Source organism: Mustela lutreola, chromosome 18, assembly GCF_030435805.1.
Source record: "Mustela lutreola isolate mMusLut2 chromosome 18, mMusLut2.pri, whole genome shotgun sequence".
Taxonomy (NCBI): domain Eukaryota; kingdom Metazoa; phylum Chordata; class Mammalia; order Carnivora; family Mustelidae; genus Mustela; species Mustela lutreola.
Genome location: NC_081307.1, coordinates 26,436,239 through 26,449,853, shown reverse-complemented (window position 1 = coordinate 26,449,853; position 13,615 = coordinate 26,436,239). Strand labels below are relative to the sequence as shown.

The window sequence follows — 13,615 nt, the reverse complement described above, 5'->3', positions numbered from 1 at the left end:
TAGCTCAAAACTGATGTCAAGACATCAAGGGGTCAATTGTAACATAGTTTTTAAAAAATGCTGTCTTGACCCAGTTTTAGGTCCTTGGCCATGGGCTGGTCAGCTCTCCTTGAAGAGTTAATTACAACTCACTTCCCTTATCAGGCTCTCTAGGCCACTATACACTCATACTAATTGCCCTGGGAGCAGGTTTCAGACCACTAGAAAAAGCCCCTATACACTAGAGCCCACTGAAATTACTCAAATTAGTCAGTCCCCAAGGAACCTGCCAAACCTAGCTAAGGACACTCAGCTTGCGATACAGAAGCTGCCAACTACAGATCCAGTATCCTGTATTGAGGTAATTCTTTGTGTGAAGAGGTCTAAGCCTTCTCTCATTTGCAGCTGTAAGTAACAGACTTTAGCCTTCATCTGCATGACATTGTGTTGTCTCCTGTCATCAAAAGAATCTTTTTTTTTAAGCTTTATTTATTTATTTTAGAGAGAAAGAGATGGAGGGAGAGGGCCAGACGGAGATGGAGAGACTTACAATCAGACTCTACTGAGCGCTGAGCCCCAATTCAGGGCTAAGTCTTACAACCCTGAGATCATGACCTGAGCCGAAACCAAGAGTTGAACCCCTAATTAACTGTGCCCCGCCCAGGTAGGCCTCCAAAGAATCCTTAAATCTTATTAAACAGCTGAGTGCTTTATCATGAAAATGTGTTTAGTTTTTATAATGCTTTTTTCTGCATCAATGGAGATGATCCTATGGTTTTCTCCTTCAATCTGTTAATGGTATATGTGGTATAGTGGTATATGACGTTGTTTAATTTTTTTATGTTGAGCCATTCTTAAATTCCAAGAATAAATCCTACTAGGTCATGGTGTGTGATCCCTTTCATATGCTGTTGACTTCAGTTTGCTAATATTTTATTGAAGATTTTTGCATTGATATTCATGAGGGATATTGCCCTGTAGTTTTCTTTTCTTACAGTGTCTTTCTCTGGCTTTGGCATCAGAGTAATGCCGGCCTCAACAAATGAGTTAGAAGTGCTCCCCCCTCATTAATTTTTTTGGAAGAGCTTGATTAAGAGTTTGATTCTTTAAGATTTGATAGAATTCACTAGTAATGCCATCTGGTCTAGAGCTTTTTATTTTGTTGGGTGGTTTTTTATTACTGATTCAATAACTATTGCCAGTTATAGGTCTATTTATTTCTATTTCTTTATGATTCAGTCTTGATAGTTGCAATACAAATAACTGACTTATTTAACACAATGAGTGGTCAAATTCCTAGAAAAGATACAACTTTTCTAGGAATTTGACCACTCATTGTGTTATCCATCAGTTGATGTGCAATTATTTATAATAACTCTCTTATAATTCGTTTCATTTTTGTGAAAGTGGTGGTAATGTCCCCACTTTCATTTCTGATTTTAATAATTTGACTGATTTTTTTTTCTTAATCACTGTAGCTGAAGGTTTGCCAATTTTGTTCATCTTTTCGAGGACACAACTCTTGGTTTCACTGATTTTTCTCTATTGTTTTCTTATTCTATATTTCACTTATATTGCTCTAATCTTTATTATTGCCTGCCTTTTTCTAGATTTGGGTTTAATTTTCTCTTCTTTTTCTGGTTCTTTAAGATGTCAAGTTAGACTTTGATTTGAGAACTTTTTTCTTCCTTACTCTAAGTATTGACTACTATCAATTTGCATAACACTGGTTTTGCTACATACCATATGTTTTGGTATGTTGTGTTTTCATTTTTATTTGTCTCAAGATATTTTCTAATTTTCTTTGTGATTTCTTATTTGACCAATTGGTTGCATTAAGACTGTGTTGTTTAATTTCTTTTTATTTTTTTAAAGAATTTATTTATTTGACAGAGACACAGCGAGAGAGGGAACACAACAAGGGAAGTGGGAGAGGGAGAAGCAGGCTTCCCGCTGAGCAGGGAGCCCGATGTGGGGCTCGATCCCAGGACCGCAGGATCATAACCTGACCTGAAGGCAGACGCTTAACAACTGAGCCACCCAGGCGCCCCTGTGTTGTTTAATTTCTATATATGGGTGAAATTACCAGTTTCCCTTTTGTTATTGATTTCTTTTCATTTAGTTGTAACCAGAAAAAATATTTTGTATGATTTCAGTCTCTTTTAGTTTATTAAGATTCATCTTGTGGCCTAACATATGGTCTATCCTGGAAAGTGTTCCATGTGCACTTGAAAAAAATGTATTCTGCTTTTGTTCGGCGGAGTGTTCTGTATATGCCTGCTAGATCTAATTGGTTCATAACATTGTTCAAGTTCTCTATTTTCTTATTTCTTTCTTATTTTAAATTTTTTTAAATTAACATATAATGTTATTTGTTTCAGGGGTACAGGTCTGTGATCATCAGTCTTACACAATTCATAGCACTCACCATAGCTCATACCCACCACAATGTCCATCACCCAGCCACCCTATCCGTACCACCCCACATAGCAACACAGTTTGTTTCCTGAAATTAAGAGTCTCTTATGGTTTTTCTCCCTCTCTGGTTTCCTCTTGTCTCATTTTTCCCTCCCTTCCCCTATGATCCTCTGTCTTCTTTCTCAAATTCCTCCTATCAGTGAGACTTATTTCGCTTAGCGTAATACCTTCTAGTTCCATATATGCCATGGCAAATGGCAAGATTTTAGGTTTTTGATGACTGCATAATATTCCATTGTATATATGTACCACATCTTCCTTATCCATTTATCTATTGATGGACATCTAGGCTCTTTCCATAGTTTGGCTATTACGGACATTGCTTCTGTAAACATTGGGATGCATGTGCCCCTTCAGATCATTACGTTTGAATCTTTAGGGTAAATACCCAGTAATGCAATTGCTGGGTTTAATTTTCTTAATTAAATGGTAGGGTAGGGTAGCTCTATTTTCAACTTTCTGAGGAACTCCATACTCTTTTCCAGAGTGGCTGCACCAGCTTGCATTCCCACCAACAATGAAGGAATGTTCCCCTTTCTCTGCATCCTCACCAACACTTGTCATTACCTGACTTGCTAATTTTAGCCATTCTGACTGGTGTGAGATGGTATCTCACTGTAGTTTTGATTTGTTTTTCCCTAATGTTGAGTGATATTGAGCACTTTTTCATGTATCTGTTAGCCATTTGGATGTCTTCTTTGCAGAAAGGTCTGTTCATGTCTTCTGCCCATTTCTTGGTTGGATTAGTTGTTCTTTCAATGTTGAGTTTGATTAAGTTCTTTATAGATTTTTGGATACTAGCCCTTTATCTGATATATCATTTGCAAATATCTTCTCCCATTCTGTCAGTTGTCTTTTGGTTTTGTTGACTGTTTCCTTTGCTGTGCAAAAGCTTTTGATCTTGATGAAGTCCCAAGAGTTCATTTTTGCCCTTGCTTCCCTTGCTTTTGACGATGTTTCTAGGAAGAAGTTGCTGCTGCTAAAGTTGAAGAGGTTGCTGCCTTTGTTCTCCTCAAGGATTTGGAGGGATTCCTGTCTCACATTGAGATCTTTCATCCATTTTGAGTCTATTCTTCTGTGTGGTGTAAGGAAATGGTTCAGTTTCATTGTTCTGCATGTGGCTGTCCAATTTTCCCAACACCATTTATTGAAGAGACTGTCTTTTCCATTGGATATTCTTTCCTGCTTTGTGGAAGACTAGTTGTCCATAGAGTTGAGAGTCCATTTCTGGGTTCTCTATTTAGCTCCATTGATCTATGTGTCTCTTTTTGTGCCAGTACCATAGTATCTTGATGATGACAGTTTTGTAATAGAGCTTGAAGTCTGGAATTGTGATGCCACCAGCTTTGGTTTTCTTTTTCAACATTCCTCTGGCTATTTGGGGTCTTTTTTGATTCCATATAAATTTTAGGATTATTTATTCCATTTCTTTGAAAAAAAGTTGATGGTCTTTTGATAGGGATTGCATTAAATGTGTAGATTGCTCTAGGTAGCATAGACATTTTTACAATATTTGTTCTTCCAATCAATGAGCATGGAAAATTTTTCCATTTCTTCATGTCCTCTTCAATTTATTTCATGAGTATTCTATAATCCTCTGAGTACAGATTCTTTGCCTCTTTGGTTAGATTTATTCCTAGGTATCTTATGGTTTGGGTGCAATTGTGAATGGGATCGACTCTTTAATTTCTCTTCCTTCTGTCTTGTTGGTGTATAGAAACACAACAGATTTCTGTGCATTGATTTTATATCCTAACACTTTACTGAATTCCTATGTGAGTTCAAGCAGTTTTGGAGTGGAGTCTTTTGGGGTTTCCACATAAAGTATCATATAATCTGCAAAGTTTAAGAGTTTGACTTCTTTGCTGATTTGGATGCCTTTTATTTCTTTTTGTTGTCTGATTGCTGAGGCTAGGACTTCTAGTACTATGTTGAATAGCAGTAGTGATAGTGGACAGCCCTGCCACATTCCTGACCTTAGGGGAAAAGCTCTCAGTTTTTTCCCATTGAGAATGACATTTGCTGTGGGTTTTTCATAGATGGCTTTTATCAAAAAGGTTACTGCCTGTGTCCTTTGCCAGGGTTTTTATTGTTTTAGGTCTCACATTTAGGTCTTTAACCCATTTTGAATTCATTTTTGTGTATGGTGTAAGAAAGTAGTCCAGTTTCATTCTTTTCCATGTTGCTGTCCAGTTTCCCCAACAACATTTTTTGAAGAGACAGTCTTTTTAGCATTGAATATTCTCTCCTGCTTTTTTGAAAGTTATATGATCATACAGTTGCAGGCTTATTTCTGGGTTTTCTATTCTGTTCTCTTGATCTATGTGTCAGATTTTGGGGCCAGTACTATACTGTTATGATGACTACCTTTGTAATACAGTTTGAATTGCCAAAATGTGATGTCTCCAACTTTGCTTTTTCATGAATGATTTGGCTATTTGGGGTCTTTTGTAGTTCTATGCAAATTTTAGAGTTGTTTGTTCTAGCCCTGTGAAAAATGCTGTTGGTATTTTGATAGAGATTGTGTTAAATGTGTAGATAGCTTTGGGTAGTATAGACATTTTAACAATATTTTTTTCTTCCAACCCATGAGCATGGAATGTCTTTCCATTTCTTTGTGTCCTCTTCAATTTTTTTCATCAGAGTTTTATAGTTTTAAGAGTACATGTCTTTCAACTAAAGGTTGGTTTTATCCTAGGTATCTCAGGGGTTTTGGTGCAATTGTAAATAGGATCAATTCCTTGATTTCTCTTTCTGCTGCTTCTTTGTTGATGTATAGAAATGTAATTGGGGACGCCTGGGTGGCTCAGTTGGTTAAGCAGCTGCCTTCGGCTCAGGTCATGATCCCAGCGTCCTGGGATCGAGTCCCACATCAGGCTCCTTGCTCCGCAGGGAGCCTGCTTCTCCCTCTGACTCTGCCTTCCACTCTGTCTGCCTGTGCTCACTCTCACTCTCTCTCTCTTACAAATAAATAAATAAAATCTTTAAAAAAAAAAAAAAGAAATGTAATTGATTTCTTTTTTGTTTATTTGTTTGTTTGTTTGTTTTTTAAAGTTTTATTTATTTATTTTAGAGAAGGAGGAGGGAGAGGGACAGAGGAAGAGGAAGAGAGAATCCAAGCAGACTCTACGGGGAGTGCAGAGCCCAGTGAGGGGCTCAATCCCAGACGCCCAAGATCACAACTTGAGCCAAAACGAAGAGTTGGATGCTTAACCGACTGTGCCACCCAGGTGCCTCTAGAAATGTAACAGATTTCTGTACATTGATTTAATATTCTGCACCTTTGCTGAATTCATTTAACAATACTATCACTTTTCAGTATAGCAGGTTTTTCGGTGGGTTTGTTCAGGGTTTCTGTATATAGTATCATGTCATCTACAAAAAGTGAGTTTCATTTCTTCCTTGCCCATCTGGATGCATTTTATTGCTTTTTGTTGTCTAATTGCTGTGGCTTGGACTTTCAGTATATGTTGAATAAAATTGGTGTGAGTGGACATCCCTATCTTGTTCCTAATCACAGAAGAAATGTTCTCTGTTTTTCCCATTGAGGATGATATTATCTGTGGGATTTTCTTTTTTTTTTTTTTAAGATTTTATTTATTTATTTCACAGAGAGAAATCACAAGTAGATGGAGAGGCAGGCAGAGAGAGAGAGAGGGAAGCAGGCTCCCTGCTGAGCAGAGAGCCCGATGTGGGACTCGATCCCAGGACCCTGAGATCATGACCTGAGCCGAAGGCAGCGGCTTAACCCACTGAGCCACCCAGGCGCCCCTATCTGTGGGATTTTCATATATGGACTTTATAATGTTGAATTATGTTCCCTCTAAACCTACTTTGCTGAGGATTTTTATTATGAATGGCTATTGTACTTTCTCAAATGCTTTTTTTGCATCTATTATAATTATCATATGGTTCTTATCCTTTCTTTTATTAATGTGGTATATCACATTGTTTGATTTACAAATATTGAACCATGCTTGTAACCCTGGAAGAAATTCCACTTTATTGTGGTGAATGATTTTTTTAAATATATTGCTGGATTTGGCTTGCTAGTATTTTATTGAGAGTTATTGCATCCATGTTCTTCAGGGATATCGGCCTGTAGTTCTCTTTTTTAGTGGAGGCTTTATCTGGTTTTGGTATCAGAATAATTCTGGCCTCATAGAATGAATTTGGAAGTTTTCCTTCCTTTTCTATTTTGTGGAACAGTTTGGGAAGAATAAATATTAACTCTTTAATTTAACTTCTTTAAATGTTTGGTAGAATTGGGGCGCCTGGGTGGCTCAGTGGGGTAAAGCCTCTGCCTTTGGCTCAGGTCATGATCCCAGGGTCCTGGGATTGAGTCCCACATTGGGCTCTCTGCTCATCAGGAAGCCTGCTTCTCCCTCTCTTTCTGCCTGCCTCTCTGCCTACTTGTGATCTCTGCCTGTCAAATAAATAAATAAAATCTTTAAAAATGAAATAAAATAAATGTTTGATAGAATTGACCTGTGAAGACATCGGGTCCTGGACTTGTGTTTTTGGGAGTTTCTTGATTATTGATTCAATTTCTTGGCTGTTTTTTTTTTTTTTTTAAGATTTTATTATTGATTTATTTGACAGAGACAGAGACAGGGAGAGAGGGAATACAAGCAGGGGGAGTGAGGAAGGGAGAAGCAGTGGGCCTGATGTGGGGCTCGATCCCAGGACCCTAAGATCATGACCTGAGCTGAAGGCAGAAGCTTAACCAACTGAGCCACCCAGGCACCCCGTCAATTTCTTTGCTGGTTATTGGTCTGTTTTCTATTTCTTCCTGATTCAGTTTTGGTAGTTTATCTGTGTTTACGTATTAGTTCATTTCTTCCAGGTTGTCCAATTTGTTGGCATATAGTTTTTCATAATCTCTTATGAATGTTTGCATTTCTGTGGTATTGGCTGTTGCTTCTCTCTCATTTATGATGTTGTTTATTTGGGTCCTTTTCTTTTTGATAAATCTAGCTACAGGTTTATCATTTTGTTAAGTTTCTATTTGTTTATTTTTCCAAAGAAGCAGTGACTGGTTTCATGAATCTGTTCTATTATTTGTTTGTTTGTTTTTAGCTTCTATGTTATTTTTCTGCTGTCTTCTTTATTATTTTATTCGTTCTGCTGGTTTGGGGCTGCATTTGTTGCTCTTTTTCCAGCTCCTTTAGGTGTATGGTTAGGTTGTTTATTTGAGATTTTTCTTGCTTCATGAGGTAAGCCTGTATTGCTATATACTTCCCTCTAAGGACCACTTTTGTATCATCCCAAAGGGTTTGGTCTGTTGTTTTCATTTTCACTTGTTTCCATGAATTTTTAAATTTCTTCTTTGATTTCTTTGTTGACTCATTCATTGTTTAGTAGCATGCTGTTTAGTCTTCATGTATTTGTGCTCTTTCTGATGTTTTTCTTGTGGCTGACTTCTAGTTTCATAGTGTTGTGGTCAGAAAAGTTGCATGGTATGACTTCGGTCTTTTTGTAATTGTTGAGGCCTGTTCTGTGACCTAATATGTGATCGATTCTAGAGAATGTTCCATGTCCACTTGAAAAAAATGTGTATTCTGCTGTTTTAGAATGGGACATTCTGAATGTCTCCGTTAAGTCCCTCAAGTCCTGTGTGTCATTCAAAACCATTGTTTCCTTGTTGATTTCCTGTTTGGATGATCTGTCCATTGGTATAGGTAGGGCGTTAAAGACACCTACTACTATTCTGTTATTTTGAAATAGCTCCTTCATGTTTGTTATTAATTGTTTTATATGTTTAGGTCCTCCCAAGTTGGGTGTATAAGTATTTATGATTGTTATATGTTTTTGTTGGATTGTCCTTTTTATGATTATATAATGTCCTTCTTTGACTCTTTTTACAATCTTTGTTTTAAAGTTTAGTTTGTCTGATACAAATATTGCTGCTTCAGCTTTCTTTGGGCATCCATTTATATGATAAATATTTCTCTTTCCCCTCACTTTCCATCTGCAGGTGTCTTTAGGTCTAAAATGAGCCTCTTGTAAGTAGCATATAGATAGGTCCTTGGAGGGGGGGGTTGTTTGTTTGTTTGTTTGTTTGTTTTTATCCATTCTGGCACCCTATGTCTTTTGATTAGAGTGTTTGGTCTATTTGCATTCGTAGTAATTATTGATAGGTTATTTCTTGCCATTGTATTACTTGTTTTGTAGTTGTTTCTGGAGCTTTTCTCTGATTCTTTGTCTTCGTCATTTTTGGTCTCTCCTTAGCACTCAATGAGTTCCCTTTAATATTTAATTTTCTTGCAGGGTTGGTTTAGTGGCCATGAACTCCTTTAGTTTTTGTTCCTCTGGAAAACTCTTTACCTTTCCTTCTACTCTGAATAAGAGCCTTGCTGGCTAGATTGTTCTTGGATGCAGGTTTTTCCCAGTCAGCACTTTGAGTATGTCATGCGGCTCTCTTCTGACTTGCCATGTTTCTGGTAGGAAATCTCCAGCTAGCCTTATGGTTTTTCCCCTTGTATGTTACTGTCTTCTTTTGTGTTACTACTTTTAATATTTTTTTTCTTTACCACAATATTTTGCAAATTTAATTACAATATGTCTTGTTGTTGTCCTGCTTTTGTTGATTTTGATGGGAATTCTCTAGATGTATGTTTCCTTCCCAAGAGTTTTCTTTCCCAAGAAGTTTTCTGCTATTATTCTGTAAAATAAATTTTCTGCCCCTTTCCTCTCTTTTTCATCTGAGAGTCCTATAATACAATTATTATTACATTTGATGGAATCACTGAGTTCCCTAAGTTTATTTTCATGTTCCTTATTCTTTCTCTCTTTTGTTTAGCTCCATTACTTTCCATTATTTTGTCCTCTATATCACTAATTCATTCCTCTGCTTCTTCCAGCCTGTTGTTCATTATATTGACCTGTTTCCAATCTCACCTACTGCTTTCTTCATTTATGACTGATTCTTTTTTAACTCTTTTATCTCTGTGGTAAAAGATGTCTTCTACTCTTTTCTCAAGCCCAGTGTGTATCCTTACAACTGTTGCTTTATTTTTTGTTAAGATTTTATTTATTTATTTGACAGGGAGAGAGCAGCAGAGGGAGAGGGAGAAGCAGACTCCCCACTGAGCAGAGAACCTGATGCAGGACTTAATCCCCAGGACCCCGGGATCATGACCTGAACTAAACACAGATGCTTAATCGACTCAGCCACTCAGGTGTCCATGATTGGTTCTTTAAATTTCCTTCAGGCATGTTACTTCTATCTGTCTCTTTTAGATCTCTGGCTGTGGCCTTATTTTTGTTCTTTCATTTGGGGTAAATTTCTCCATTTTGGCATTTTGTCTAAGTCTCTGCCTTATTCTGTAAGAAAAGCTAGTTATGTCTCCTGCTCCTGAAAGTAATGGCCTAATGAAGAAGTCATGTAGTTCCCAGGGTCTAGCTCTTCAGGGAGTGTCTCCACTGTGTGTGTGAACTATGATATTGTGTCTGGCTCTTCTATCCTTCAGAGCAATCATCTGCAAAAGGTCTCTTTGCCCACAGTGGGCATTTGCTCCTTGGCCTAAATATGGCCAGTTTTAACAAGGTATACTCTGGATTGCTTGTTAAATGAGACCTAACACTAACTCCACCAGAACTGAGGCCCTACAGAACTCCAGCTGGGAGAGGTGGTGTAGGTAAGGGTTTGTGCTAATCTTCTAGGGGATGGGACTACCACACTGGGAATGAGACAAGCTTGACTGAGAAAGGCAGTTCCAGAAGAACATGGAGGTTTGGGATTTGGTGAAACCAAGTTAGGCAACCAGTGTTGGCACCGAGCTGCTTCTGTCATGTGGTTCTGTGTTTATGCTGACGTGTGGGGGAAGGAATTGGCACCAGCCAGCCCCTTTGTTCCTGGGGAGGAGTCTCTGTGAATGTTGCCTCTCAGGAAAGCCCTCCCAGAATAGTGAATACTCTCTCTGCTGTGTGCCTTAGGTGCTTCTCAGTTCAGTGCTCCCAAGCCATATGCCCTTGGATTGTTCAGTTGCCATCTCTCCAGGAGCAGAGCTGTGCCATTAGGGCTCTCTCTCAGCCAAATCTGCTGACCTTTAAAACTCTAGACTTTAGGCTCTGCTGCTTGCAAGAACTCAGGAAATTCAACCCCTCTCATTTTCTAAGATAACAGCTTTGGGGAAATGTTCTCCTTGTACATTCCCCTGTGTGTTCCTCTCTCTCTCTCTCTCTCTCTCTCTCTAACCCCCTCTCACCCTTCTCTGTGACCATGGCTCCCTCCCCTCTGAAGTATCACTGATCCATTTCTCTCCTAAACCACATCCCTGCACTTCCTACCTTCACCAGCGTGGCTCTTCTCTCCCTTTAGTTGCGGAGTTTGTTCTGTCAATCTTCAGGTAGACTTCTGATGTATTTAGGACAATATGGTCGTTATCTAGTTGTGTTTGTGAGGTGAGATGAGCCTACGGTCCTCCCACTGGGGCCCTATCTTCCTCTCCTCCCATTCCTTTAGCTCTTTGAGCATATTTAAGAAAGCTGGTTTCAAGTCTTTGCCTAGTAAATCCAATGTCTGTGTTTTCTCAAGGAGAATGTCTGGAGATTTATATTGTTTCTTTGAATGGGCCGTGTTTTCTTGCTTCTCTGTATGCCTTATGACTTCTATTTGAAAATCAGGCATTTGAAAAAAATAGCAACCTCTCCCAGTCCTTGGAAACCAGCTCTGTATGGGGCAGTGCTCACCAATTGGGTCTATGTGTTCTGAGCTTAGGGATATGCCCAAGATAAAAGCTCAAAGTCCACTCAGGTCTTTTCTGAGAATACCTTTTGCTTCGGCTTATGTGTGGCTCTCTCAATTCCTCCATAAACATGGCTATTTTTGAATGTCTTAAAATCCCAAAGAGTCTCATTCCAGCTTCTCCTGAGGGCCCTACTTGGTCTATTGTATGTCCCCACGTGTCATCTTTTGCCTCAGGTGCTCTGTATATACAATCTTTCTGAAGCTTTCACAAACACTGACTCCTGCTTTTCCCCCAGACTGAGATTTGAGTTAGATGAGAAAACTAGTCCTTTAGGAAGCCCCCAAAATGGGTATAACATTGCCAGTAGGTTTGATCTGCAGCTGGGAATTTGGTTGCTGCCCCTTCTAGATGAAGACTGTGCTGAGCTACGAGGGAGTAGGGAAATGGTGAGTAAAATTTCCATGAAATTTCCTATCATTTTTAAGGTACATTTTTATTGACAGGGAATTCACTTGGTTACTGTAGATCTTTGGCTGTTTTTTCACAGCTACTGTAACATTAACTAAATTAGTTTCTTGTTTTTTGATATTTTCATGAAATAAGGGATTGAAACTTTCTAGTTTGGCATTTTGCGGATATCATACCCTTTGCTGATATCACACCATTTTGCTGATATCACACAACATATCAGGCAAAAAATTTCTTTTGATGAAGTTAAAGTGTATACTCAACTCTTATATGGGCTTATTTCTACATAAAGTAAAGAATAAGACTAGTATTTTATATTGGCCATAAACTCTGTATTGGAGCCTTCTAAACTTTGTTAGGTTTGTGTCTCTTAGCTCCATATCTTTATCACAGGAAACTTTTCCTTGCCCCACCTTTCTTCCACTTTTACTTCTCACTTTTTAAGGACCAGTTCCCATATTCTTATTATAAACCATCTCATGAAACAGATTAAGCTTCCTCTTAGGTGGGAATCAAGAAGTGTGGTTAAAAAACAATTGCCCAGCCTTTCCAACTCTGAGCTTGCTTTTTAATTTTCCCTGTTGGTTCAAATTTTGCATTATAAAATGGGGATCAATTACATGAGCATTAGTTCTCACCAAAGACCAGTTCAATTTGATTACAGTAAGTTATTAGTTGCTGTTGATACTTTGAAATTTCTTAAGTATTAAGTGTGATTGGTTTTGTCTCTCATTTATGACACCATTCCTTGGATACCTAGGGGACAGCAGCTTATCAAATTTAATTAAGATGTTTAAAGTATAGAATGAAAATGAAGTTGGGTCTAGAATTTTATTTTTTATCTTAATACATAATATTAAATTCAAGGCATAGAGTTTGAAGAGCCCTTAGCCGTATCATGACACTGTCGATAAAGGAGAGTGAGCCCCCATTCATTCTAAAGGACTTCACAGATTTATAAGAGACTGAAAGCTATCACCACTTTGCAACGACCTTGAAAAATTACTAAATAAGTAACTTTATGTTAAACCAGAAGCTCCATGTGTCAGATGCTGATTTCCTTTTTCAGAAGGGAAGTTCAAGTTTAATTTTATTCAGTACGTGTTAGAGTAGTGGAAAGGACATAGTGTGATTTCCTCCCTTGTCAAAGTTCTTGCTGAATTTGTTGTCTGGATGAGCTTAATTTAAAACAGCTGAAGTCAATGAGCAGAAATGGAAATGACATTGGTAAGAGGAACTGTACCTTTATGCTAGAGAAAGAGTTCAGAAACCAAAAGAAGAGCAAGAAATGCCTGCTAGATTTTCTGATGATACAGAGTAGGATCATGTCCTTTCCAAAAGGAGGCTATGAAGGGAGACCAGTGAGCACAATTTAAAATGCCTGTTTACCTAGTGCTTGAGGCAAACTTAACTCTTTAAGTGGGTCCATAGTACATTAATCACATTACAAACCCATGAGAAATTTTACTGATGAAAAGGTATAGCCTTACTTTGGTTTCTTGTTGACACAGGGAAGACTGACTAAGTCCAATTTATTGCAAAAACTCGTAAGAACCATGTGACATAAAACCTGTGCATGATATAGACTCTTAAATTCCCAACAGCTCCCTGGCAATTGGCTATTTGGTGCTGACCCAAATTTAAATATTCCTCAATAATTAGTTCTCTATTTGGACCTTGTAGAATCTGGCAATAGTATAATTATTTTGTCTAATATTAGCTTGTCTTTTCACATAGTCCATTTTCCCCATAATTTCAGCTCTCCATATATGTTGTCAGAAATTGCAATGATGCTATCTTCATGTCTAAATTAATTTATATGGAAAATTGTAGACAGTGTCTCATATAGCCTTCAATAGTCTAGTTTTATAGATGCTGATGATTATGAAAATCATCATTAAACCTTCTTTTACAAATCTTAAGATAAAGTGAATAGATTTCCTAGTGATTATACATTATCAATCATCAAAAAATTCTTTGCCTAGCATTAAAAAGGC

At 37.9% G+C, this 13,615-nt stretch overlaps 1 protein-coding gene across 1 annotated transcript in view; it reads left to right on the top strand.

Annotated features, from left to right (window-relative positions):
- The first annotated feature begins 235 nt into the window (after nt 1-235).
- The window catches only part of TLR3 (toll like receptor 3), a 29,395-nt gene continuing 16,015 nt past the window's right edge, over nt 236-13,615 (top strand). Inside the window, exons 1-4 of the mRNA XM_059156075.1 lie at nt 236-386; nt 482-643; nt 5,531-5,687; nt 9,506-9,638. The gene's annotated coding sequence lies outside the window, so the exon portion shown is untranslated. The remainder of the gene's footprint in view (nt 387-481; nt 644-5,530; nt 5,688-9,505; nt 9,639-13,615) is intronic.